Source organism: Haemorhous mexicanus, chromosome Z (assembly GCF_027477595.1).
Source record: "Haemorhous mexicanus isolate bHaeMex1 chromosome Z, bHaeMex1.pri, whole genome shotgun sequence".
NCBI lineage: Eukaryota > Metazoa > Chordata > Aves > Passeriformes > Fringillidae > Haemorhous > Haemorhous mexicanus.
In genome coordinates this window covers 70,501,929-70,528,939 of record NC_082381.1, presented here as the reverse complement: position 1 = coordinate 70,528,939, position 27,011 = coordinate 70,501,929, and the positions used below count along the sequence as shown (strand labels likewise).

General features: G+C 37.8%; 1 protein-coding gene across 3 annotated transcripts in view; it reads right to left on the bottom strand.

Annotated features, from left to right (window-relative positions):
• The window catches only part of PDE4D (phosphodiesterase 4D), a 533,887-nt gene extending 518,902 nt beyond the window's left edge, over positions 1-14,985 (bottom strand). For 2 of the 3 annotated variants that reach the window (XM_059836735.1, XM_059836734.1), the window contains exon 1: positions 14,847-14,983. The gene's annotated coding sequence lies outside the window, so the exon portion shown is untranslated. Of the gene's footprint in view, positions 1-14,846 lie in introns of all 3 variants that reach the window. The other variant, XM_059836733.1, reaches the window with a different exon arrangement.
• Positions 14,986-27,011: the final 12,026 nt, after the last annotated feature.

Below are 27,011 nucleotides of genomic sequence, written 5' to 3'. Positions count from 1 at the left end.
AGCTACTTCATAAGAAGTGAGGTGATCACGCATAGATGAATAAATGTCTAGAATTCCCAGAGTACTACAGGGCATGGCTTTAGCAGATGACTCCACTCAACCCCAGCCAATACATTTATCAGGGCCTGTGAGGCTTGGAACCCTCTGTTTGCCTGGCAGCAAAACCTATATCTGACAGTTTTGAGGACAAACTCTCAAAAGAGGTATTCACCATCCCCTCTGAGCCCTAAGTTTTTCTCGTTTAAATGCTATAAAATTTTCTTACAAATAGTGTTACTTTTGTTGCACTGATTAGCACCAAAAAGTCTGAAAAAACAGGAACATTTTTCTCCGACAGATTTCTCCCAAGCCAACAATTCCTTCATTTTTCAGAAATATCCCACTAATAGAAAAAGGAAAATATGCTCTTCTTCTTTTTCTCTGGCATATCTGTTTTTTTCAAAGCTTCAGGGAGATGAAGCCTTATCTGGACCCTGGAGAGAAGGAGAAAATTCTGACTCACATTCTTTATTGAAAATGACAAGAATAAAATGGCAAAAACCTCCAATAGAATACAGCCAGGATCAACACTGTTGCCTATGGCAAAAAATATTTAAGATACAGTCATATATTTTAAAAAAATACAGTACTGAGAATCAGTTCACAAAAACACTCTGTATATAAACAGAAAATTAATTTCTGCCTTGATGGAATCTGTCATCCAAAGGCAAACACTTCCATAATTCTCAGTTCTGCTAGATCCTGGTTTCATTTCTACAGGTGCTTTTGTTGCTAAATAAATACCAGCTAAGATAGTTTCACACTTCAAGAGGACTCACAGGAAGCTGTAATAGTTGCACTGCAGCACAATATTACACAGCTCTTTATTGCATCCTGTAGGTTGTGACCCTTCAAAGAATTTAATAAATATTGTTTGAGGCCTACTGCTGGCACAGGTCAAAGAAATATACTTTTCTGAATATTTAAAGGGGAGGGCTGGAAGGGGTTATGAAAGAAGAGGAAGAACTAATTATTCAAATTATAATCACAGCCTGAAACATTACTGCCCGTTAATAGTGTTATCCTAGTCACACCATTTGGCAAATTTACTTCATTACTCCAATCCTATCAAATATCTTATTAGGTCACGGGGACTAAATTTGATTTCCTTTACTGTTATTTGACACTTTACAAAAACTTCAAACATCTTTGAAATGACAATTTGAAAACATTTGACAAAAAAGTGCAAGAAAATACTCAAGAGACTCCCCTTGTGAGTCACTAAGATGGACTGGTTGAGCTCCAGGGAATGGACTACCTATAGAGAAGGAACAGCTGAGGGAATGGTCAGCCAGTGTTACCAGTGACAAGGGAAGGGGCAAGGGATAAGAACTGAAATCCAGATGGCTGCCCCTGAAGGTTAGGCACAGGAGAATCTGTGGGGTCTCCTTCCTTGCACGTTCTTGGAAGGGCTCTGTTGGTGGTGCTGGGTAGCTGGCTCTAGGAGGCCCTGCCTGAGCAGGTGGTTGCACAAGGCGACCTCCACAGAACCTTTCCAGACTCATTCTCTGTGTTCTGTGGGGCTTTCCCAGCAGACACCGCAGATGAGGCCTTCTCCCACAACAGCCCTCAGAGAAGCTGAGTCAAGGCTCTTCTTTACACCAAGGAAGTCAGCAGGATTCCCCACGTGCATGATCCCACTGCCCGGCCCTTGTGTTCACAGTCATTGGCCTCTCACCACGGAACCTGACCTGAGGTAAACCATCCCCACCAGGCCACAAAAAGAAGACAAGATCCTCTGAAGCAGAGTCTTTCCAGCTTTGTAGTATCCGCTGTCCTCACCTGAACCCTGTGACCTCTCTGGGAATTGTCTGCCATGGCACTGCCCTCTCTGCCCTTCCTGTGGTTTTTAGTCCAGAGTCCTGGTGGGCACACACGAAGGAAGGATGTGGTCCTGTGGCCCTACACCAGGAGTGCTGCTGGTGAGGAGAGCATTGGCTGGGTAGGGCTGTGGCTCCTCACAGTGGCTATCCCAAAGCTGTGGGCATCAGTGGCACCTCTGGCCTGTTCTGTTTTCCCTAACTCCTCATGCAGGTATCCTGTGCTATCCCAAGTCATGCTGACTCTCCAGGGGAGTGGAATGATTAGAGGCAGGGGAGACAGCCTTCAGGGCTGGCTGATGACTTTCCAGCCTTCAAGGACACCCTTGGGAGGCCCTTACCTCCCATCTCCCATCGCCCTCATGGACTTTCTTTGCATTTTTGTCTCTGATGCCAGGAAGGTTCAGGCAGGCCCTTTGCACCTTTTGGCACCTTTGTGGGGTGCTGAGGAGGCTCAGGGGCAGAGCAGCTCAGTTGCCACAGCCAGTGCCAGCGAGGGGCAGCAGGCACACCATGAGGGTGGCTGTTCATCAGCACAGATGGCTCAGAGAGATTGTGAACACTGTTCTGCTGAGGGGAGCATCAGCCCAAATACATCTAAGCACAAAAACAATCCTACCTATTATTGTGATAGCAGCACAGCAAGCTCTCTGAGACATTTTGGCAGTGAGAGAAGTGGCCTAACATAAAAGAAAATAATCCTGCAAAACTTTCTGGCAATATTCAGCTGAAGCACAGACAGTGCCAAATATTTATGGATTAACTCATAAACTTTAGAAGAGACTACCTGATGATATGAGGTGTCCTTGAAGGACATTGATTTCCACCCAACTATTGAGTTCTTTTCATGACAAAGACATCTAGAAAGGTCATGATGTTCAGTCTATAATTTGATTTTCTATTTTACACTATAGCAGATTCTAAGTGCCTGTGACTTTTAAGGTAAACACATTAAAAATACTCTATTTACATTACCTGTTACTGTACAAGAGATTTATCCCATGCGTTTCTACCTCTAGATCCCCATTCCATTGTATTGACAAAGAGTTAGACAAAGGGCATATTGAGATTAACCTGAAAGTTAGAAATGCCAACATCTGTGCAATACACAAACATTCAGTAAAGGAAGAAGAACACAAGCAAAGAACAAACTAGGACAGGCAGTGCTTACACTCCGCCATAGGTAAATATCCAAGTATTTACTGCTCCATTCTTCTCAATTTGTCAATGTGTATTTTTACTATAGGAGTACATATGAAGACCTGAAGGCCTTTTATCTTTTTGTCAACAAATTGCAACTCTGCTTCTTCCACGAGTACATGCCTTAATGAAAATAACCTTTCATCTACAAACTGTTTGGAGACAAACTTGGATACAGGTTCTTTTTCTTTCCTGTTTTCCCCAGTTTTTGCTTCCTTAGTCAAGATTCCCTGTTATTTGTTGTAGATCACTTTGCTTATTTTGTAGACATAGTTCTGTGTTTGTGATAACTGTGTGAGCCTCGAGGCAATTTTCTCATTCCAAATTTTCTTTTAAAAGAATTTTCAAACTTTCCTGTTTCCATAGTTTGTGAGCTTTTTGTGTTCCTGTTGTGGAAAAAGGACATATTTTTTTAGAGAAAAATCTTCCAAAAGAAGTTATTTTTCCACCAAAGAAAGTCTGTTCTACACAAACAGACTATGACAGGCACTTTTGTGTGCTGAACTTAATTTGTAAAAATATCTTGATTTAAAAAAAAACTAAAAAAGCAAAAGAAACTAAAGTACTCAGAAATGTTATAGGACTGAACAGGTATCTGGACAATCCAATCTAGGTAACCAAAGGGATTGGGCTAAATAATCTCCAGATAAACCATCTAGCCATGACTACTCTGTGAATCTCTCTACTGTAATTAAAAGCAAACAGGAGACTTTAGGCACAAAATATGATAAAAAGAATGTATGATTTTAGGTTGTGCATGCAGCTTAAATTGTTATAAGCATTAGTCAGTTGCTCAACAATACATTAATTCCCTCAAGGAGCTGAAGGAGCCCTATGCATTTTATCTATCTTTCAGTAGCTTTGGCATTTGTTTCAACAGGAAGATTCATTCCTGACTGCTTTGGAAAGGAGAAGCTGTCTTCATTTGGCCAAACTATCCATACAGTTTCCTTTCATCATTTACCCAGTATTTAACCAGGAAAAGGAAAATATTATTTTGTATTTTTCTCAGTGGTTTTTAAACAAAACTAATTCAAGTATCATAACAGTGGTACTTCATATGTTCATCATCTAAATAATGTAATCATTTACATATAGCAGAATGGCTGTGAGGAATTAAACCCATGAATTCAATTTAAAATATTCATTTCCTCTGAAAACCTCGTGCGAAGCTTTAAAAAATTCTTTTCAATTCACAACCACATTTTTACTGAAGTTTGTCTAAAAAATCTATTAAAAATCTGCAAACATTTATATTCAAAATAATTATTTGCTCTTTAAAACATGAAGGTGAAAACTTCCTGCTGTACAGGATCTTCCCAGTATGTATCAGCAACATATTTCCCAAGAAACAGAATTAGAACCAGATGAATATGGAGCAGAGGGGAATGCTAAGCCTGATTTGGAAAGAATCCTTTAGAAATTCAGGGTCCAGATGGTCAACTGCATCTCAAGCCTGGCTAATGCTGGTACACAGATATGCTTTGTCAGACAACAACAAACACATGCCTGTCCTGGTTCAGGGGTGAGTGTGTGAAGCACTTCCCAGTACAGAAGGCAGCAAGGTGGCAAATACTGACACAGCCACTGCTGCAGTGATTCCTCACTGTGAAGCTGCTGCCATCTGCCCCAACTCCACTGTGACTCTGGGCTGCACCAGAGGCTCCCCTTCCCCACTGCTCTCTGAAGAGACTGCTGCCTTGTCATCCTTATGGGTACAACCACAGAAGGCTCATGTGATAACAACTGATAAGCACCCTCCAGCTACACTTCTTAGATAAAAATTCCTTTACTCTTCTCCTTATATTCTCCTTATATATTTTCAGTTGCTGGTAAATTTTGCGAAGCTTCATTTGTTTGGAGTGAGGTTTCCCTTAACAGATGTGTACTTCAAACTGAATTTTTGGAATACAGGTTAGCCAAAGAGTTCAGTTAATATGGAAAAACAATAAGAAAATTTCCATAAGTGAAGCACATAGGGATGAGCTTTTAAGTATCTCTGCAGATATTCCTAAATAATAAAAGGTTCTCCCAAGAGACTTCTCCAGGCTGAACAATAATACAGAAGAAAACCTGAAAATAAACCCATAGACACTGTCCCAAAGCAGAAAATGCAGATGAAACTGCTGATCATATCTGCTTTCTTTCCCTTCTTTTCCCTTTGTGAATCATCTGCACAGGAGTAACTTACAGTAGGAGTCCTAAAATTTTGCTACAGTCTCATGTTTTACCTGCATTTTGCTTTAAAAGATTAAAATTTAAATTAGCATGGGCTGGCTGTGCAACATGTCACAATCTGACACTGGTTTATATTTCTTCAAATCTAGTTCCATGTAAAATCTTGTCATGTAACTGGCTTCATTGAAACATTTAGAATTATCTAGTTAATTTCATTAATGGATTCATATGACAAATTATTTTAGCTTTATGCTACTTTTAAAATAGACTATTTGCAATTTGATAATTTATATGGTTTTGTATAAGCTCTTTCACTGAATTTTATTAGTAAAAGTATAACCGAATTCCAAAATTACTGTTTGACAGTGGATGACTTAGAAATCTGAATGATGAGAAAATGGGTTTAAGTAGCAATCAGGGAAAAAATAAGGAGAAGAAGAAGAAAACCTATAAATTACTATAAATTGTCATTCTGTCATAGTATGCCTTCCTAATCACTTGTCCTTTAATTCAGTCACTAAATATCTGATCATCACACAGTACAGCTTACTTTGAAACATTTTCAGTGTATGTCAGCAAGAATTTGCACATAAATTGGTACCTGTTAGGTTTGGCTCTTCAATAGTAGGGTTCAGATTTGGGCTCAGATTTTTCTCACTCAGTGATATATCTGTGTGCTGTATGTTTGTGTGTATGTATTTATATTTTTAGAGTCTGTCTGTTCATGGAATAACTCTCTCAAACAACATAATTTCAGATCTTCTAAGGAATCACCAATCAAAAATTTTAAATTCTTATTTAATGCATATGACAAACAATTCTCTGAAGCAGAATGATAATATTTTTTCCCCACATGAGAAAACAACTTTATTCACACTAAAGTACCTATGCAATATTGAATAGTTAGATATATAATGGTGTAAATCAAATCAATAACAGACTAAGAAAACAAAAAGTCCTGAAAAAATTGATGAACATTAAGTTGTGATGGGTTATCCCTATGGTGAACAGACAAAAATCTGCAGGCTTTAATATAAGTATACTGCAAGGTACAAAAGTAGGCAAAAGATGCATTCTTCAAACTTTTCACTGTGAGCATCCAAAATGCATTACTAACCCAAAACAGCAAGGAACTGTATTAGTACCTAGTTCCAAGCAGACAACTCTACTGAAAGCCATTAGCTTAACTTCTCGTTTAAAATTGAAAATATTTTGTGCTGTTTCCTTTTTCCTATCTCTACATGTTGTAAACATAAACAACATGTGAGCTCATATACAGCTTCCCATGCAAAGTCTCAATCCAGTGTTTAACTCACAGTTTTCTTAAGTCTTTTTACACAAAACTCCTAGAGCAAACTTGCAGCAAGCCAGCTGAAGCAGAGAAGAGGTTATTGAGGAGCCACACCTCTGGGGACTCTCAGGTCAGCTGCAGACTTTGCCCAAAGCACTCACATACAAATTTTGTGCAAAGCAAGCAGCAGGTTCCCCTGGCAGTGTGCATCCTGCATGTGCGGTCCCTGCTCTGGGGAGAGCATTTCCTCTTACCTGTGGGGTTTTCTTCATGGACATGCCCTTCTTTGGACAACTAGAAGGCTGTTGGCTGGGGAGGACCTGCCTTTCCAAGCAAGCAAAGAGCAGCTGACCAGGAAGCTGGTCAGCTGGTGTAGGAAGCAGTCTGAGAAGTCACCCAGACAAAAGGCAACACAGCAGCTTTATAAGTAGACTCGCCGGACAGACCTGAACTCCCAAAAGCCAAGAAAAGTGTGGCTGGGATACAAGTTTGAACCCTGGGCATATGATCCACTACAGGACCTACAAACGTGTTTCCTGGCACTGTACTAGCCCTGCCAACTAGCCTGATCTGGAAGGTAATACATGGTGGGACCTGTTCCCAGTAGGAAGAACAGACAAGTATTCACTGTGTCTGTCTCCCCCAGCTCTTAATGTCCTAGGCTGTTGTTTGACCTTCAAGTACCCTCATCACCAGACTCCAGAGCATACTGGACATGTCAGACTTCATACTACTCGTATTTCACATGCAAGAAATTTTCTGCACAGAAGCATAATTTTCAAAATAATTTTAGATTCTTTTCATGAGGGAGGAGAATATGGGGAGTGGAGAGAGAGATAAATAAACAAATGAAGCCTGAACTGGTTTAGGACCACAAGACACAGAGCTGCATAACATGGGTGACTGCATGCTTCTAAGTTCATAGGGAAATTCATACCTGAATTATTAAGGATTCTAACCTTGCAGAGCAGGTCTGCAAACAGATCTCAGCTTTAAAAAAAAAAAAAAAAAAAGTCACAAGAGCAAAACATACTTTACTTTTTATCAGCAAAGTACCATTATAACTCTAAGTGGTCCACTTGCAGCAAACCATGACCATGAAAGAGCGAATTCCAGAGAGCATAAGTATGATTTTTTTCCCCAGAACAGGCCATCCTAACACTAATACAACTGACATGCTATAATGCTTTGTATCTCTGAAAGGGGAAACTTCAATGAGCCATGAAAATCTTCTAAGTTTGAAGAGCATCCTCAATGAAGAGATGACTATTTAAAATAATGCTCAACATAGTTTAGATAGATCAAGAGTATCTAAACCCAGGGCTTATATTAAAAAGCTTAGAATCTTAGCCATTCTAAGGACTGGGAAGTACTTAGAATGATTTTATCACATGTTAATAGCAGAGTTTGAAGGTGATATTTTGCTCTTAGTTGCAAAAAGACTCACTAAAAGGCAGAATTAAGAATCAGTAGCTGAAGCTAGAAGAAATAAGCAATTCTTCCTTTGTTGAAACAGCACATTCAGAAAGAAGATAATATAAGAAAAGTCAGGTCTTTTATCCATAAACATCACCTTCAAATTTCTCAGTCTAACACATTGCAAAGCAGACATTTCCTGATTTATTTTCTACCTTTTACCTTAACCTTTTCCTACCCTACCAAGTATGAAAATGAATGTTGCTAAAAAGCCTACTTTCTACCCCTTTTTCCCCTTTCTACCCTTGCTGAATTTTCCTATTGCACTGCAAACCTGGACATAGGAGACTATATTCATCCCATTGCAGTAACTCTTTTCTAGTGCTCCATTTTCCCTGTATTTTAAAAGTCACTTTTCATTATTTTTCTTGCACAGAAAAAACACTAGACTGCTGATCATTCTGCATTGCATTTTTTGTGAACACCAGTATTATGACTGTCTCTTCCTATGGGTTATCCTATACACTAGCATTCCCACAGCTATGCCAACGAAAAAAGCAATTCAATCTGAATATTGAATAAAGGACCTTAGATTTATTTCTGTGAGAAAACTTCAGGAAATTACTGTAATGACCACAATTTATGTTTCAAGATTTTGTTTTGCCATTGGAAGCAACTGTCTTCATACAAAATAAACTTGAGACTATTCAGAGCAACAGATGCATTTCAAAGTAGAGATTTATGTTTAAATAAAAATTCCCCACAATATCAATCAACAGGGCATTAGGTATATGTTCCTATAACTTTTAATTTTAATTACAATCAAAGCTTATTGATAACTGGTCTTTTCAGGACTCAGCTAATTGTTTCATTTACTGTATACACACATGCTGAGCTATATCCACTAACTGGGAATCTATTATAAAAAAAGGTTAGTGATTAACAACTTCCCCTCTCTTCATAATTAAATATCTTGATACGAAGCGTCCATATGGAGATAACAGAGGCAAATAACAGGATGTTCCTGAAGATCAAGGGCTGCACACTTCTAGAAATTTCATATACAAAAAGGCTGGAGAAAGGCCAGTTGTTTTAATGGTCAGAAATAGGTGAATGTACAAATGCATTTCTGTCAGACACCACGTTTCACCACAAGTGCCTGGGACATCACAGATCTCACCATCTGTTTGCATGGATGAGCCACAGATGTTCAAACCTCCACATGAGCTGAGTCCAGAAGTTGCATATAGTATTCAGATTCTGAAAAGTAGAAATATTAAAAAACTCAGCCCTTGATTTAATTTTTAAGAGGTTTTTCAAGGATAATTTTCATTTTATAGATTTTCTTTGTGTAAGTGATGGTTTGTACTCATAAATATCTAATCACCACACTAATTTTATATCAATGTATGCATGTACTGAGTGTAAAGAAAGTAGAATATTCATTCTCATACAAATATACCTTCTTTTCTATATCGATTTACTTATGAAGCCAGAAAGAGGAGACAGAAAGACAGGAATCAGTGCAGACTCCTTGGCTATAAATTAATGAAACCACAAACTTTGACATCAATGCCCAGAACTCAAAGAGTTTAGGGAGAAGATCCCTAGATAATAAGATATGGAATAGACAGATTACACTTGAACATCTTAACTGTTACATATTCATTTTAAAGTAGAATATAATTTTTTTTATTGAGGTTGAATGAAATTTTATATTCAAGGATTAAAAACATAAAGCAAAATCAGCATCAAAAAAATTCCGTTTTTAATTGTGCATGTAAATTGTTGTACAGCCACATGCTAACTCTTGCTTGGGTGTTAACCATCATAAATTATCACATGTAGTACTTCAAATAGTGTAGAAGGAAATACATAAGGGCACTTAATGTTAAAAAAGGGCCCATGTGCTCAAATTTCTAAGATAAAATTAAAAAAACACTTTTATTTTTAATTGCATTTGTAACATGTGGTACCTTATGGGAAATATCTTTATCACCAAATCACTGATTGAGACAAGTATTGAAATTTTTCATAGCAAGATCAGCTGTGAATTGCTTTCCCCTACTGTGTCAGACATTTATGTACTGCAGTCAATTGCAATTTTTCTTAACTAACCAGAAAAGATTTGGGAGAACTGCTCAGGATAGATACAACCGCAGACAAACATAGATTTGATTAATCACACTTCACAGCATGCACAGCCCTTATGTTCTCAAAGTTCTGGTTTACCAGTGAAACAGAGTATAAAACAGCTTTCAAGCTTTGTCAGCTCGATTTATACAGCAGAGTCCCTTTATTCCATCTATAGCCTTTTCTGTCACAGGCCATAAAAACACCCTCTTCCACTTCAGTTCCTATCTTACCCTCAGACCACATCCAAACACACATCAAATACAATTTTTGCCATCCACATTTTAATGAAAATTGTGTATTATATGTATTGTATGTACAACAGCTAATGTTGTACATACAATACATATAATACACAAAAAGCTGGTTTTCTCCCTTTAGCTTTTCAAATCCATTACTAAACTAAAATAATTTCATTTTTTATTTTGGCAAACTACAAAATATAGACCTACTGTCCTTACTCAAGAGCCTATGACCATGAATATTCAAAAATATTTTGGTCTGCTTTGTCAGAACTGGAAATATAAATGAGATTGTATTTAGAATATGATGCATCAAGAAAGATAACAGACTGTCTACAGGCTGAAATTCAGATTCCAGGCTACAGCAAGGTTGAGCTTTGCTAGCTTTCCAAATCATCGTGACAGGTAAAACTTGCTAGCAACTTATTTAATGTAAAAGACACCATCATTTCTCATGCAGAGAACAGCAAGTTCCAGCGAGCCCTGAGTGAACAGCATGTTCTCTGCACACAAGCCAGGAGCTATGCTACTTGGGCAGAATGTTTGTGTTACTGCCTGAAAATGTAAATACATCTGTATTCTACTTTGGGTAACAATACTTTCATTCAAGCAGAGCAAGCAGGGACACAGGAACAGAGAATTACCTTTTCAGATGCACAAAACTCAAATCTTGACACAAAAAAAACACAGCAATTCTGTCCTTGATTCTGAGAATGCAAATACCTGCAAATAATAAGACTTTTCCATGTCTATACAAATGTAAATTCTCACCTACTATGAACATCCACACATTCATCTTTGAGGCATATTTTATTATCAGTAAGTTCACTGCATAACTATCATATACAAAGTGACTACAAAGACAAAATTACAGAAGGAAGCCAAGAGCTGGTTTCTTAATATGACTTAGAGACTTTTTCTTTTCCCCTCACATGAATAACATACTTTAATACTATAAATCAACATTTGGAAGATACTTTTAAGGTACTGGTTAGAACAGCTGATTTTCATTTCAATATTCCCTGTTATTCCCTTTGGTTTCTTCCAAATGTGATAGGAACTCGCTTGTTTTTCCTTCTAGTTCTCCTTCTTTCCTCTCTCTCTCTGCCCTCCTCACACTTTTCAATCTGCTGGATGATCTATCAGAACATACAGACATCAAATATGTAGGTTTATGCTGTTTTAAGAGGCTACAAGGCATTATTGCACTTTCTTGCTTGTTTCCATGACCGTTCAAATGCTTAATGATCATCCAGGAAGAGAGCAAAACATTTTCCAGTAAAAAAGAAAATAAATAAGAAATATTTTTTAATCTTAACCAATTTGTTTCTTTTTCAAGCTCTGGAATAATCTTTATAGCGTACATAATTAATTTAGAAATTCTAAGAGACCACTGTAAATGAGAGAAGAAAAGGTTCAGTATACATTTGGCTAAGCAAAACTCTTTATAGTTTCTTGTGAATACAAAATTTCTGTAATGTTTTGTATGACAGGTTACAACATAGAACAATGACAATACAGTCACATAAATACATTCTTTTATAAAGAAAAAGTATTTTATATCTGTTAAATTGAGGTATGCAGGAATATTTGTTTCAAAGACAAGCAGTGCCACACATGAAGTCACTTAATATTTTCAAACAAAATTACGTAGCTATAGGAATAGCAGCAGAAGGTCCTGTCTTATCCTCTACCTAGCACTTTGACCGGTGCTTAATTCCCAAGGCTGCCATGAATTATTGAATATGGGCTAACTGTTGCTGACATGGACATCTGCACTCACATGGAAAACACCAGATCTTCAAGGGGAGTTTATTTTTATAAGTTTTTTCAAGTTATGTAAAGCATTTCTTAATATCAACCTTAAGTTTAAGGAGACTAACACACATGAATTTTACTTGCTTCAGCTATACACCAATGCAAACAAAAAAGACAGAAGGACATAAGCTAGGTACTATGTAAAAGCTATAACTTCTGGCATCTTCTTCTTGAAGTTAAACTCCCTTGCATTTATAAAGAGCCTCTGGCATGTCTTAAACAAGGCTGCAAATCTGAGCCTCTCTTCTAAACACTTGAGAAAACTTTTCCAAAGAGTTCTAAAACTCTAGATATCTAGCCTTCCTAAAGTAGATGTAAAATATTGCAAGAATCATTTCACTTAAGAGAAGACAAAAAGTTTCTTTTAAGTAGCATCAGAGGCCCTGAGCTATGAATTATGGGAGCCTCTAGACAAGAAGCAGTGAAATGTTCAGTGCAAGCTAATTCTGGTCAAATTAGCTTTGGCACAATGCACCTATAATGCTTCTTGGATCAAACATGTGTCCTAATGTGGACCTTCACTGCCTCAGGCCTTTGCTACAGATATGAATAATACAACACCATATTGCAAATATATTCCAGAATTTCATTCCTTCTTTAGCTGCTGACCTGCTCTGACTTGCCCAAGGTTATGTTTAAGTTGTGCACATACCCATCCTGTGCCTACCACCCTCTTTAGCTCATAATCTCATAAGGGCAAGGACTTCCTTTCACTACTTGTTTGAACAGCATCCAGCACAACAGGACTTTGATCCAGCCTGAAGGCAATGCTTGTGATATGTTAGATTCCAAATAGCACATCCAGAATTCTGTCTCAATACAGTTTCAGCTGGAAACATGGTATTAACAGAATTGTTAGCAGTCCATGTGTTTGGCAACAGCACATTGCTCACCTTAGGATCACAGCAAATACAGCATCATAGGAAACTCACTTAAACTTGCCAGTTTTTTTTCCACAGTCCCTCTTTTTTGTTGAGCACAGATGTAAAGTAGCAATGCTCAGAGCTAAATAGCCTGACTATATGAAAAAAATTATCCTGGCAGAAATAACTTCCATTCAGATGAGACATGACAAGTCACGTGGCTGTTCAGACTACAATACTACATTCTCCAAGTTTAGTGTCCCACCAACTTAATTCCTTGTGCATCACATAAGTCAGAGGAACTCTGCTGAGACCAGGTTACATGTCTAAGAGAACTTTGGATTCTTATTTCCTGTTCCATATATATCATAGGAATTATTAATTTATAATGTAGTTCATGATCTCATTTAATGTATATCATTTCAGACAAACTGATTTCACTGTGCTTTAGGTTTATTACCAAACAGAGTAGCTTATCTACTTGCTTCATATGACCATTATGGTAAATTGGCAAAAGTTACCTCTATTGTCAGTGCAAGCAAACCCCTTGTTAAATTTCATAAAGCCATTTAGAGGAGGTAAGCTATTCACTTTGCTGATCCACATCTAACAAAAATATTTGAGGCAGAAAAAGCATAGTGTTCACTTTCAGTTTGTGATGGTCACTTTTATCTTGCAAGCATCTGGGCATTACAATGCAAGACATGCAAGCAGCAATATTGCTAAAATTACGTTTCTGTTTTTCTGTTTCAGGGTCAAAAAATAATTTCTTTGCTAGCAAAAAAAGTTATCTAGAGAAGTTTTACAAGGGTATTTTATATACCCAGGAGAAATAATATATATTAGAATGAGCAAGGCAGCTGTCTGAAGAATATTTACTATTTAAAGTTATTTAGTCACACAATTCCATCTGAAAAGCTAAGTCAAAAATGAAAACTAATAAGAAAGAGCATAAGCTTATATATTGCTAGCAGAATGTCTGTTCTTCTTTGTATAACCCAAGCTATTTACCAGCAAACACTAGCTTTATTACACTACACAGCAAAGTGACATTTCCAGTGGAAAAAAAAGCAACCTGGAAAGTTCTTTGCGTAGACATGTGTTTATAGCAATGAATGATCTTATAGCATTTATGAGAGAAGTGTAGAGTGTTACCTTAGTAGCTTTCTAATTTCTGACTTCAGTCTGTTGCTCTATTGTTTTAAACCTGACTTGAGCAGAGGTAACACTTGATAATCTCAGGAAACCAACAAGGGATTTACTGTGATAACTCCATCTGATTAAACCACAGGTACTGTACAGCGTTTCCCACAGGTTTCCAGTTCACTGTGGGTAGAATTTGCTTTTAAAAGTCTGAACTCCAACATGCTGTCATTTTGCTTGCCACAAAAAAAAAAAAAAAAAACCCTCTACAAATCAAGGAAAACATCACAGCACTTAAAAAAGGGGTGGGGGGGGGGGGGGGGGGACAGGGGAGGGTATTAAACCTTGCAGTTGTTAACACTATCCTGCCTTTTACTGATATCTGTTCTTATTTAGAGGAAAAGGGGCGAGTATGAAAGGAATGAGGATTCTCTATCATATTACAAGCTCAGAATTGTGTGTCTTTCTTCATTAGTTCTACCACAATTGCTAGTATATAGTATTCTTGAAAATGTGAGACATGCCACATGCATTAATTAGGCACAAATGAGGTGTAATGCAACACCACTATATTTTATTGTAGAAGAATAAAATCTATGGGGCAAAACAGCCTACTTCAGACATGCGTGAACACCAAATACACTGACCACATGTAACATCATGTTTCAAACCTAGCAAGAGAAGAGCTACAAAGTTTGCTTACCTGATCTTAAACAGCACAGAATCTCAAATGTTAGCTGCCAGTGAACTTCTTCCTAAACACAAGCATTCTTGTTTACGGTATGTAATTAACAGAGTAGAAAAAGTCAAAATTACTCACAGAGTCCTGGCGATGCAATAGCAAACTATCTAAGACAGGAAATTCCAATGCAATATTATAGAACGAGTAGAAATAAACATGCATAAAGTCAGGAACTGACAGGCCTCTGGATTACTGCAACCGTAGGGATCATGCTCATGCATGCTGGGCTATAATTTATGAAACAGAGCCCAGGAAACAACCAATCGCTCAGCTCCTCCTAACAAGTCCGACTGGCTATGAAAAGCTGGAAGTGCTGCACAGAACAATGAAGAGGAGCTATCCCACATATTAATCTGCTTATCTAGGATTGCCTTCTGTGTAGAGAGAGGGAAGCATGTAAAAAGGAGAGAGGGAAAAAAAGGAAAATCACAGTTTCATTTGTTAAAAGAACAGGATAAATTCCAGTCAACATGAAAATCCTCCATTGCAGTCTGATGGCTAGTACTGTAGTCAAATATTTGTAGCATCTGCTAAAACATTTCAGAAGACCACCATCTTCTTTAGCAGTGATTATCTTTCACAATACTGACAAAAAGCTATAAAACTGGATTTCTATTTCTTATGCAATTGTTTCATGTTCTGGTGCTGTTAATTTAAAGCTACATCTAAATGTGAAGCATCCTTCCTTAAAATCTGATTAGAGTAAGATTATTCTTTTTACAGATGGCAGGTGGCTTCAGTGCATTAACAAGCCATCCTTCCTGGAAAGCCATCTGCATGGTCCTCGGATTTAAGATTTAAAAGACCATCATTTACAAGAAAGAGGCACAATAGAATGTGTCTTATTGAAGACACATTATTAATTGTAATAAGCAAGAAAAAAAACATTTTAAACAATGTGAACAGACCAGAAATTGCATTTTACAGCATATGGAGCCAAAGTTGTTCTTCCTGGGACATTCCATGTTTTCAAAATCCGGGTTTGAGCAATTTGAAACTAACATTATTTTTATTTTTTTTCTGAAAAATAACTTTAATGAAGTGCTTTAGATTAAGAGAAAATAATTTATTTTTTAAATTAATATTAGATATTTTATATTAGATAAACATGGAAATATTTATTATTATAGTTTGTTTCATAAAGCAGTGTAAAATAAAATGTATACTTTCATCTAATGAAAAAGAGAAATGTGTCAAGTTAAAATTTTGGACCTTACTGAATTATTTTTCTTTAAATATGTCCACTGAATTCTCTGTGTTGTTAAAATTTCTACTACTAAAAAGATAAGAAATTATCCTTAATACATAAAAAGCTATAGTTTTTTAAATATGCTGTTGGCCTGTTTATACAGAAATCCTAGTGATACTGAATGAAAATATGGATAACCTTGGGTGACTTTGCATGAATTTGACAAAAATGGAAATCATGTAGGTTTGGTTTGTCCATCGTTAAATCCTTTCTAGACTGAATTTTCTTCATATTCCTTTCCTTTTCTTCTTCCTCTTACAATCCATGCCATAATGATTTCTGAAATCTCCTGGACAAAATGCATTCTATAAAACAGACTCTTGTGTTTGCTGTCATGATACCATATTCAACACATTCTACAGATATTTTGTAGTTTTAGATTCTTTCCCAGAAGACAGCTGGTAGCTACAGATCACCACTTGAACCACCTTGTCCTGCTGGGCACCATAACTTAAATTAGGGAGACAAAAGCCTTTAATCTCACGAATCATGTCTTTTTGCAAATGTTGGCAAAGGCAGGCTCCTCCCCAGGTTTACGGTCTACTGTAGTAATCATGAAGTTTTTCAGCACTGCATCCTTTTAAATATGTCTTGATGAACACTTACAATGCAAAAAGGAAAAAAAAAACCAGTATGCTGAATGTTAACAATTTGTAAGAGACACTGAAAGTGCTATTCAGTTGTGTTGTTTCTATTAACTAGAAAAAATTCTTAGTGTTCCACATATCCTTGAGCAACATGTGAAAGGAATAACTTCATTCCAAGATTCTACAATTACACCAGGACTAAAGAGCAGCCACCTCCAAAGAACAGCATTTGTAAACCAAAGAGCATTGGTGAACTGATTGCATATAAATATTTTTTTAAGAGATCATATTATACAATTTAACCTATCAATTTGAAAATATTCTAGTCACACCTATGGGATGTACAAAATCTTCAGTTATCTATTCATATTCAACATTCTATATTCACCTTGCCACCAGCCCATTTGCTATTTGACAAACAAAATGGTTTCACAGGTTTAGAGCTTGAGTTAGTTACCTTTGCAAGCCATGTCTCTGATCTGAAGAAAAAAACCCTATAATTTTCTATTTCAGCTCCCTGCTTTCCAAATATAAGGAAAATAAAGCAGATGGGTTTTTTTCCATGATGACTGAGGAATAACCTCCTCCAAAGAAAAGCATTTGTTAGTGAAAGAAGCAAGTGAATATATATACACACATGCTAAAGTGTTTTTTCTCAGATTAATTCAAGTAGCAGTCTGCCTTTCCCCCCAGACAGGCTTCAGAATTGTCCCTTCTACCCAACCAGACACTGACTTCAGGAAAGGCTTTGGTTAGAAGGGGGAATGCCTCCCCCACATCCATGCCAAAAACATCCTTTTTACACCTTTTGCTTCTTTTAATAACTTTCCCAAATAAAATGCAAATATGTTAGCTCTAAGTCTTTCAACAAAAGAACCTACCACAAGTCTCAGATATATCCTCGAAGAGTGGCAGTCTCTCGTTTTGCTTCTCAAGATCACAAAGGGTATTAACTCCTACCATTTCCACTGGCACGGGATTTTACGTGTAACCTGACACTCACATTCAGTGTTTTGGAAACAAAATTCACTGAGTATCACAAGAAATTGGTACCATTCCCTTATTTGCTGTAAAACTGTGTACTATATCACATTGCCAGTTTACTGTAGTTCAATTTAAAATCAAATAACTGAAATAATATCTGCACTTGAGAAAAGTCTTCACTGAATAAGGATTGTCTGAGGTAAAGTAATACAGTTAATCCTTTAGTACTTAAGATAACATATCCTCTTTTTCTATCTTGTTAAATTATTCATCTCCATAATAGGAGTTTTCTGCATGTAATTCATTCTTTCTGTACTTGGCTGCCTTTCAGAAGTCCCTGATTTATTTTGTTTCTGAGTCTGCCACACTGATATCAACTTCACATCAACTAATAAAGTCAGCACCCTTAAAAGTCATGCATTCATCTGCCAGTTGCAGTGTTTTAAATGGTTCATCCACAAAGGACTTTTCTTTGCCAATGTTTGAAATCATTTTGTTAGCTGAAAACTTTTTAAAATGCTGTAGCATACTGCTTAAAGGGAAAACATCAAGCAAGAACTTCAGCACTTATTTGCCTGGAGATATCTTTCTGGCAAACTGAAGGGGAATCCCATTTTCATACATTGAAGTGTCTGGGCATAGTAGACTGTTCTGGCTAAAAGAGGCAGGCACAGCTTAGGTATGAGTGAGGCAGCTTGGTAGCTACAGCAGTCTTTGTGGAAAAGTGCTCATCTCTCCTAGCTCATTTGGGGCCTGTGAAAAAAGGGCTACTTTTGTCAGTGGCAGTTAGGCTCTCCAAAAGAAGAATGCACAAGTTAACATGCTAGTTTTGACTGGGTTTAATTTTCTCCATAATAGCTGGCATGTGTTTATATGTGTGATTTTTTTTGCTAGAAATAATCTTGATAACCTAGACATATATCAGCTATTGCTGAGCAGAGCCCACACAGCATCAAAAACGTTTCTGCTACTCACCCACCTCACCAGCCAGGAGGATGGGGGGCACAAAGAGTTACAGGACAGACACAGCTGGGAAGGCTGACCTCCACTGACCAACAGGATATCCCATTCCATATGGCATTGTGCTCAGCATATAAAGTTGGGGCCAGTAGGAGGAAGTGGGATGTTGATTGGAGTGATGGTGTTTGTTTTCTCAAATCACAGTTAAACATGATGGGGCCCCACTCTTCTGGAGATAGCTGAATGCCTGTCTGCCCTTGGAAAGTGGCTTTCCCTGTTACACTGCCCTTGGGTTAATCCACAAGTTTTCTCACTTCTGCTCTTCTGATTTTCTCCCCCATCTTAGTGGGGGATAAGTGACCAAGCTTAGTTGCCAGCTGCTGTTAAACCATAAAAATTACATTTTCATATATATAAATTTTCTCAACCCACTTTCAACCCCACTGTGAATTTTGCTGCTCATCCCTTAGGTTTCACACGCCTTTATTCCTGCAGCTCCAAAAGTGTCTTACTGATGACAAGGGATTTTCAAGCTTAGACACCTGCAGATGTACTTGCTCTCACAAAGTGCATTTGTGCTTGGCTCTCCTAGGGTTACCTGCAATCCATGACGTTCATACAGAAGTAATTGCTACCACCTCATCTCTGTGAGCTAACAATGTAAGTTACAAAATCACCCCTTGCAATGCATACATACAATATATGGACAGATAGCCATATTGCTATCACACCCTGTTCTAAAAACAGCAGCAGAACTCTACATGCTAAGGCGTTTGAGTAATTGCAGATATGAACAATGGAAGTAGAAATCTACAGACAGGCTACAAGACAAATTGTGACTTTTTATTCACCTGATTAATCAGCAGTTATAATCTGCTGAATATTACATGGAGAATAAAGTTGCTCTGATACTATTTGGGAACAAACACTGTGTTCTGAATGATGTATAAGCAAGCGTACAGTAGTTTAATAAACAAGTTGTTCGTGTCTCCAGATGCTGATTTTATTTGATACAGCAGCAATGCCAACAAACACCAGATCATAAAATAATTTGTACTCTTTGTGGCAGTTTTGTGAAGGAAATCATTTGAACTGCACACAAAGAAACATGGAAAATATGCAAGGAATGGAACATATGATCCATGAATACACATCCTACGTCAGAAGCAGAAGGACTTCCTCCAGCATGTAACCCTATAAAGATTTAGTAAGACAGTATAAAAAAGAATGTGAAACTCCTGCTTACAGTAAACAAGAACAACCTTTAGTTCAGGTTACGGTATGTGTCTACAAAAAACAAGCTGAAGAAACACTGCACACATAGCAAATTTTTTGGGAAATAAATAAATATATAAATAAATACATAGTTTATTAAATTATGCATGAATTCATTTAGGAAACCAGGTATTCATCTGTACTACTGGTTCACATGCACATGAAAAAGCTCAGCCAGTGCTAAAGAAGCTACTAGATACCCAGTTAACTGGCAAATTCAATAGGAAAACCATATAAGCAATTTTGAGTTCTGCATAGAGGGAGAATAGAGTTGTACACTTTGGATGTATTACTAGCATGCCTTAAACCTGTATAAAATATATTGTATTATACACACGTGCTTGTACTTTGCTCAGAATGGTGATACTTTAAGACCCCAAAGAAATTCTAAACCAATTTGGTATTTAGTAAATATTCTTATTTCAGTAGCTCAACCAACAAGTTACTGATTTTGTTAATAGAACAGTTGCACTAAGCCAGACTGACTAATTCAGCCCAATGGCTCAGATTTGAAAGTGAGCTATATGGGATACTTAGTGGAAGACATGTCCACCATCTCCATCTCCAAGAAATAGAAAAGAACGGATAGAAAAGAATAAAAAAGAAAGCAAATAGGTTTATAATAAACATCTTTTTTCTTTTAATAAATCCTAGATATAAAATTCATTTCACATACAGAGAATGGAAACACACACACTCTATACTATACCTATTAAAATTATAGGAGTGTAGAATTCTTCTTAGTTTAACATATGTTGAGGGGGACACAATATTAACTTATCAACTTTTCCCGTGATCACTGACTCAGGAATTGAATTCCCTCTTCTGACTCTTACTTCAGAATTTAAGCCACAAGACACCCATCTCCATCCCTACATACTGCAGCAAGTTATAGCTTAAAAACTACCTAGGAGGCCATGAGGTTGTATAAACTACTTCTGTCGGACTGAATATCCTGCATATGTAGGATCAGCTTTATGCTTTCAAAGTTGTATTATCTATATCCCAGAGTAGCAATGATGAAAGACTGTTAAATCTCATTTGTCTGCTGGAAAGCAGTCACATTTAGAGCAATGAAAGGCTGGAGGCAAGGGAAATCAGTTCACCCACGAAGGCTGGTACATGAAGGGAGTAAAGTAATAAAACTATTCCAGAAAGAGAAGAAGGTATGGGGACAACATTAGAAGTCTCATTAACTGCAGACAAACAGACTCATACAGCTCCACAGGAAGCTTGATTCAAGTGACAGGCTCACAGAAGATAGATATGTATAAAAAAAAATGTTTTCACTTAGACATATTCTCTTACAAAGGTAAGAAATAAAGAGATGGAAGAGAAACCCCATAAGTTGGAGGACTAATTTTCTCCATAGTAACTAGTAACATCTGGTCAGGAATGAAGAAACTATCTCCAAGATACTAAGAGAGTATGTCTTTAAAAGAATGATAAACCTTATGCTCAGACATATGCCAGATAAGCTATGAAAGCAGCTAACTGAAGTTCAGAACATAGCAGACTCAATCTGTTTGCTACCCTGTTGACAAACCTTGTAAATATCCAGCTGGGGAAGCCCTACAAAGCTTCTTCTTTCTTACTCCCAGAAAAATCTGATTGTACTAGAACTTGTTTGCATTGACAACCAATCTAGGCACTAGAAAGTTTCAAAATGACAGCTGTACAGTTAGGTACAAAACTGATGCATTCAAGTCCCAGAAGGAAGGAAGTTTGGAGTCTTTTGGGAAGGGATTGCAGCAGTGTTAGAAACTAGCTATAAAACTGTAAAACCTGTCCTTTCCAACTTCTGAGACTGGATTTTAGAAACTGCAGTATTTTGTACAGGATTTTCAGAGGAGACTTTTCTTGATAGGAGGAAAGTGATTTGTACATTACTTCCCAAGTTTATACTCAGAAAAAACCACTGTGCACTACATCTGCCACTCTAAAACTTCCATCGTGGTTAGGCAACTCTGACAGTTGCTGGTCTACACAGCAGAGTAAGCACAGAAGCACAGTTACCATTTAAAGATATTACTGACAAGACCAGGAACTTGGATGGATGTATCACTGAGGCAAAGAACTGGCACTCATGGAGTGAGACTGAATAATGTAGAATGAACCCTGCCATTATCTCTCCCCCTATCTTAAGCTGGGAATATCGGGCTTTTCTTTCCTTGTTTCCAGTTGGGTAAAATAGAAATATTTGAACTACTTGTTGTATGTTGATCTCCTATAAATAGAACCAGGTACAAAAGAGTGGGGAAGATTAAACCAGCATGTTTTCTGCCTAGTGCAATTCCCAGAGGTGGTATGAGTCAGGAGATGCATGCAGAGTCATATTAACAGCAGAGAAAAAAAGAAATACTTTCTGAGACCCCCACTAAGTCACTGTGAGACAGAAGGGAGAACTTCAAGGCTGTCAGTAAGGAAATAAAGTTACAAGTCAAAGGATAAGAGGAGGGGAATAAAAAACAGTCTGCATTTTACCTTTTTTGGGAGCCCCACAAGTTCAATAGTAGCGACAAATTTGTAAGGGCCTGGACTATTGCCCCAGTCTTTCTTTTCACCCCCTCTGGCAGTCTCAGATATTCTCAGTGAAGCAGCAGCTGTCACTGGCAGCAGCAGTGTGAACCCAGCTCACTGAGTTCACATGTGCAGTTATTTTAGCACATTGCCGTTTTCTTTCTTCTCAAAAAAAAAAAAACCTGGCAATTAAATACTTTGGATAGCTCAGCTAGTTCTGGATAAGATTTGAGTGAGTAGAGAAAAAAAGCCCTAAACAAAACAGTTCTCTCAGTCCTGGTATTCTTTTTCTCAAACAAATGTTGTGAACAAGGATGTAAGAGATTTAAGAGTTTTCTCTCTGGTGGGAAAATATTAGGCAATCAAGTTGTAAGCAGAGCAGGTCACACAACTGGTTGCAAAACACTAACTGAAAACAATTGTCTGAAGAGCATGAAACAGTATTTTAGAACTACCAGTGTCATCTTTAAACCACAATCAAATTTTATAAGTCTGTGACAGGCAAAACAATGCTGGCTCTTCCTTTCAACCTTTCTTCTCTCTTGCTCTGCTCATAAAAAGCAATAGCCTGCAAGCTGAGTTATGGTTTAAAGCACATTCTGCTCAATTCATCCTTCTTTTAAGTCATCACAGTGTATTCCCTGTCTAGGCATAGATCGTACGCAGCCTTTTCTGGAGGTTTTTAACTCATATAGAGTTGAAAACTTCAGAGAGAACACTTGAACATTTTGTGTCTTCTTAAAATTATCCCAAAAAGAGGCTGTCTTCATAAGTAAGTTTCAATAAATTTGTAAATATCATCACCTTGACTGTTGTGTATGGTTCTGGGCCCCACAATTTAAGGACAATAAAGTACTCATATGCATCCAGAGGAAAGCAAGAAGACTGGTGAGAAGGCTGGAAAGAATGTCTTACAAGGAGAAGCTGAGGATTTCTGGCTCGTCTAGTTTAGATTCAAGGAGTTTGAGGGATGGCCTCATTGCTGTCTACTCTTCCTGAGAAGAGGAACTTGGGACACAGGTGCTGATTTCTTCTCCCTGGTGTCCAGAAAGGCTGTGGAGTCTTCCTCTTTGGAGATATTCAAAAACATCTGAATACACTCCGGGGTAACGTGCCCTGGCGGATCCTGCTTGAGAAGAGAGGGTATATACTAGCTGATCTCCAGTGTACCCTTTGAATCTTAGCAATTCTGTGATTCTGTGAACTGTGAGAATGCTTCAAAGTTGAGCCAGGACAGGTTTAGACTGTACACTGGCAAAAATTTCATCAGCAGGAAATTGGTCAAATCCTGGAACAGGCTTCTTGGAGAGTTAGCTGGTGCCCCCAGACTGTCAGTGTTTAAGAGGCATTTAGATAAAGGCCTTGAAAATATGCTGCAGCTTTTCCTCAAACCCGAAGTGGTCAGACAGTGGGACTGGATGATTGTTCACAAAATGACAGAATCATTTCTATTGAAAAACACCTCTGGAATCAAATCCCACTGAACACCCCCACATTGTCAACTAGACCATGGCACTGAGCGCCACATCCAGTCTTTCCTTCAACACCTTCAGGGACAGTGACTCCACCACCTACCTGTGCAGCCCATTCCAGTGCTTAATGGTCCTTTCTGTGAAGAAATTATTCCTTGTGTCCAACCTGAACACCCCCTGGCACAGCTTAAGGCTATGTCCTCTCTTCCTGTCACTGGTGGCCTGGGAGAGGAGACTGATGCCCATCTGGCCCCACTGCCTTCATTCAGCCTATTGTAGGGAGTGACAAGGTTTCCCCTGAGCCTCTTTTTCTCCAGGATAAACACCTCCAGTTCCCTCAGCCACTCCTCACAGGACGCTCTGCAGACCCTTCCACAGCTCTGTTGCCTTTCTCTGGAGTCACTCTGATATCTCATTGTCCTTTCTGAATTGAGGGGCCCAGAAAAGGGCTCAAAGTGTGGCTTGACCAGTGTCAAGTACAGCACGAAAATTTCTTCCCTAGTCCTGCTTGCCACACCATTGCAGATCCAAGCCAGGGTGCCACTGGCCTTCTTGGCCTCTTGAGCACGCCATGGGTCATGTTCAGCCACTGTCAGCAAGAACCTCCACATCATTTTCTGCTGGGCAGCTTTCCTGCCACTCTTCCCCCTGCCTCTAGTGCTGCCTGACATTGTTGTGGCTGAAGTATTGGACTTATCACTAGGTCTTGTTAAACGTCACACTGTACATCTTGCCCTATCTATCTCTCTTCTCCAACCCCTCTTTGCAGAGCCTTCCTACTCTTCAGCAGATCGACACTCCTGCTGTACTTTGTGCTGTCTGTGAAGTTACTAATTTTCTCAATCCTTTCACCATCCAGATCACCAATAAAGGCGTTGAACAGGACTGGGCACAATACTAAGCCCTAACAGACGCCACTAGCCATGGTAGAGTTGTAGGTTCCTTCCAGCTGGAACAGTCAGGTCTGTTATATTCTGCAGGAGGTAAAAGCTTTGAAATCACAATAAACTGAAACTTCATTGGTTTCCATAGCAGTGGACAGCTATGTGGTAAGAATGGTCACACACGTCAGATTTAAGTTTCAAAGAATTTAGGATTCTCTCTCACATGAGGAAGTAGAAAATGCCAATAAAATAGTGAACAGGTGAAAAACATCTCTCCAGAATGCATTTGCGCACTTCAGCAAGTGGTGGATCAGCAAGGCACTAAGACAAATAATGGATTATAATTAACTCCCAGGTAATTATTTTCTTCCATTATTTTATTGTCACACTTTAAATCCACATAAGCCTTAAGCACTTACCAGAACTTGCTAGAAAGAAGGCCACAGTTTAACTAGAGTGCATTATACCCATGTCTTTTAGCTCCAAATGCAATACCTCACCCAAAGCTGATGATTCCCAGTTTTTCTATTTGAAGATGTAACAAATAATTGTTCCTTATTCTTTTTCTCTCTCATTATATTGTAGACATCAATTCTACTCCTCCACCATCCATTCCGCTGACAAGTGCTGGTCTCTTTAGTCATTTCTCATGTGGAAGCCCCCCCAATATTCTTTATATGGCTACACTACCAACTTCTATATTGGCATAACAATATTCTTTTCATAGTAAATTGCTATATATCTTATACTGAAGGGAAAAATATCCTATCCATCAAACAATTTACATCTACCTGTACACTTTCTAGAACTGAAAAAGGTTCTCATCCATCCTCATTCTCTTCCCACTTATATCAGAGTGGGATGGCCAAAACCAGGATATTCCTTCTTCTATAGTAATAAAATCATAGAAAAGCCTCTTGCTGCACTGTGTCTTTCAGAATTTTTGATTTACACTAAAGGAACAGCAATTTGAATCACAGATAGAAGGACTTTTATTTCCAACTGAAGATCACTTCCAGAAATTCCATGTATTTCTCTTTTTAATCTTGAAATAAGTAATTTACCAGCTACATCACTACTGTTAACATTGCTGAGTGTAATCTTTTTGATAGATATTTTTCAGCACTTTTATTGTTTTTCCCTGTTATTGTAAGTTGCTTTGGCAGGCAAGGAAGCAGTCTTAATAGTTGTCTTTCTTGTGCTATCACTTTCTCAACCATCCTTGTGATAAACTTCTTTTTTAGACGTTATTAAATTCATCAAAGGTTAAGTTCCTGGATTCAGTGTTGTTCATTTTAGAGAGAGTGTACTAGCTAAAGTCTTGCAAAAATGTTGAATTCTCTGAGATTCTTCAGTTGCTGATGGAACTGAAATCTGTTCATCCCACTTGGGAGACAGAATAATGACTAGTTTTGTTTTATTGTCACATACAGTGAAAACTTGACCTTTGCATTTGAGCACAGGTTGAGTGGGAGAAATTAGTCTTCAGGGCATCTGTGTAATCAGCCCCTAAATGAAATTTGAAGCTTTAGCAGTTAGGAAGACCATTGTTTAAGTCTGGTACTAAACCTTTAATCCTGTTTCACATAGCACGATAAGATATTTGACAGTAGACACTGGAAGTGCAGGCACCAGTCTGATCTTTATAGAGTTGGATGAGTTCAAAAATTACTAGTTCAAACTGTTACTTGAAGTTGAAGAACAAAGAAGTTGAGGGATGTGATGAAAACCCTTTCAATTTCACATAACTAACACAAGGCATTCAACTCAAGAACATAATTTCATACACATTAATTTAAAAATTCTAAGCTGTTTTTTAAGAATCAACTGCCACTTAAAATAGTTCTTTGGCCTTTAAGACTATATATCTGGCTGACCTGTTTAAGATGGTATCTCTCCATTGCAAGTTCTCTCTCCTTGGTAAATATATGTAAATAATTTCACTTGCTTAAAAAAATTATGACAGATTTGCAATAGCAATCATTTCCTTTTGTACCTGTTTTAGCTTCATGTGATAAAACTGCTTAAGAAAAATTCCCGTGACATTGTTGCTCATTATGTTCTGCCAGATCTCTGAAGCAAAGATCAAACATCCTAGAACACAAAGTGTATATTCCAATTTCATGTTTCCCTGCAGTGGTTACTTGGAAATGGAGAATAGGAAGAAATCTCAGGTTTCATAAATTATCACAATA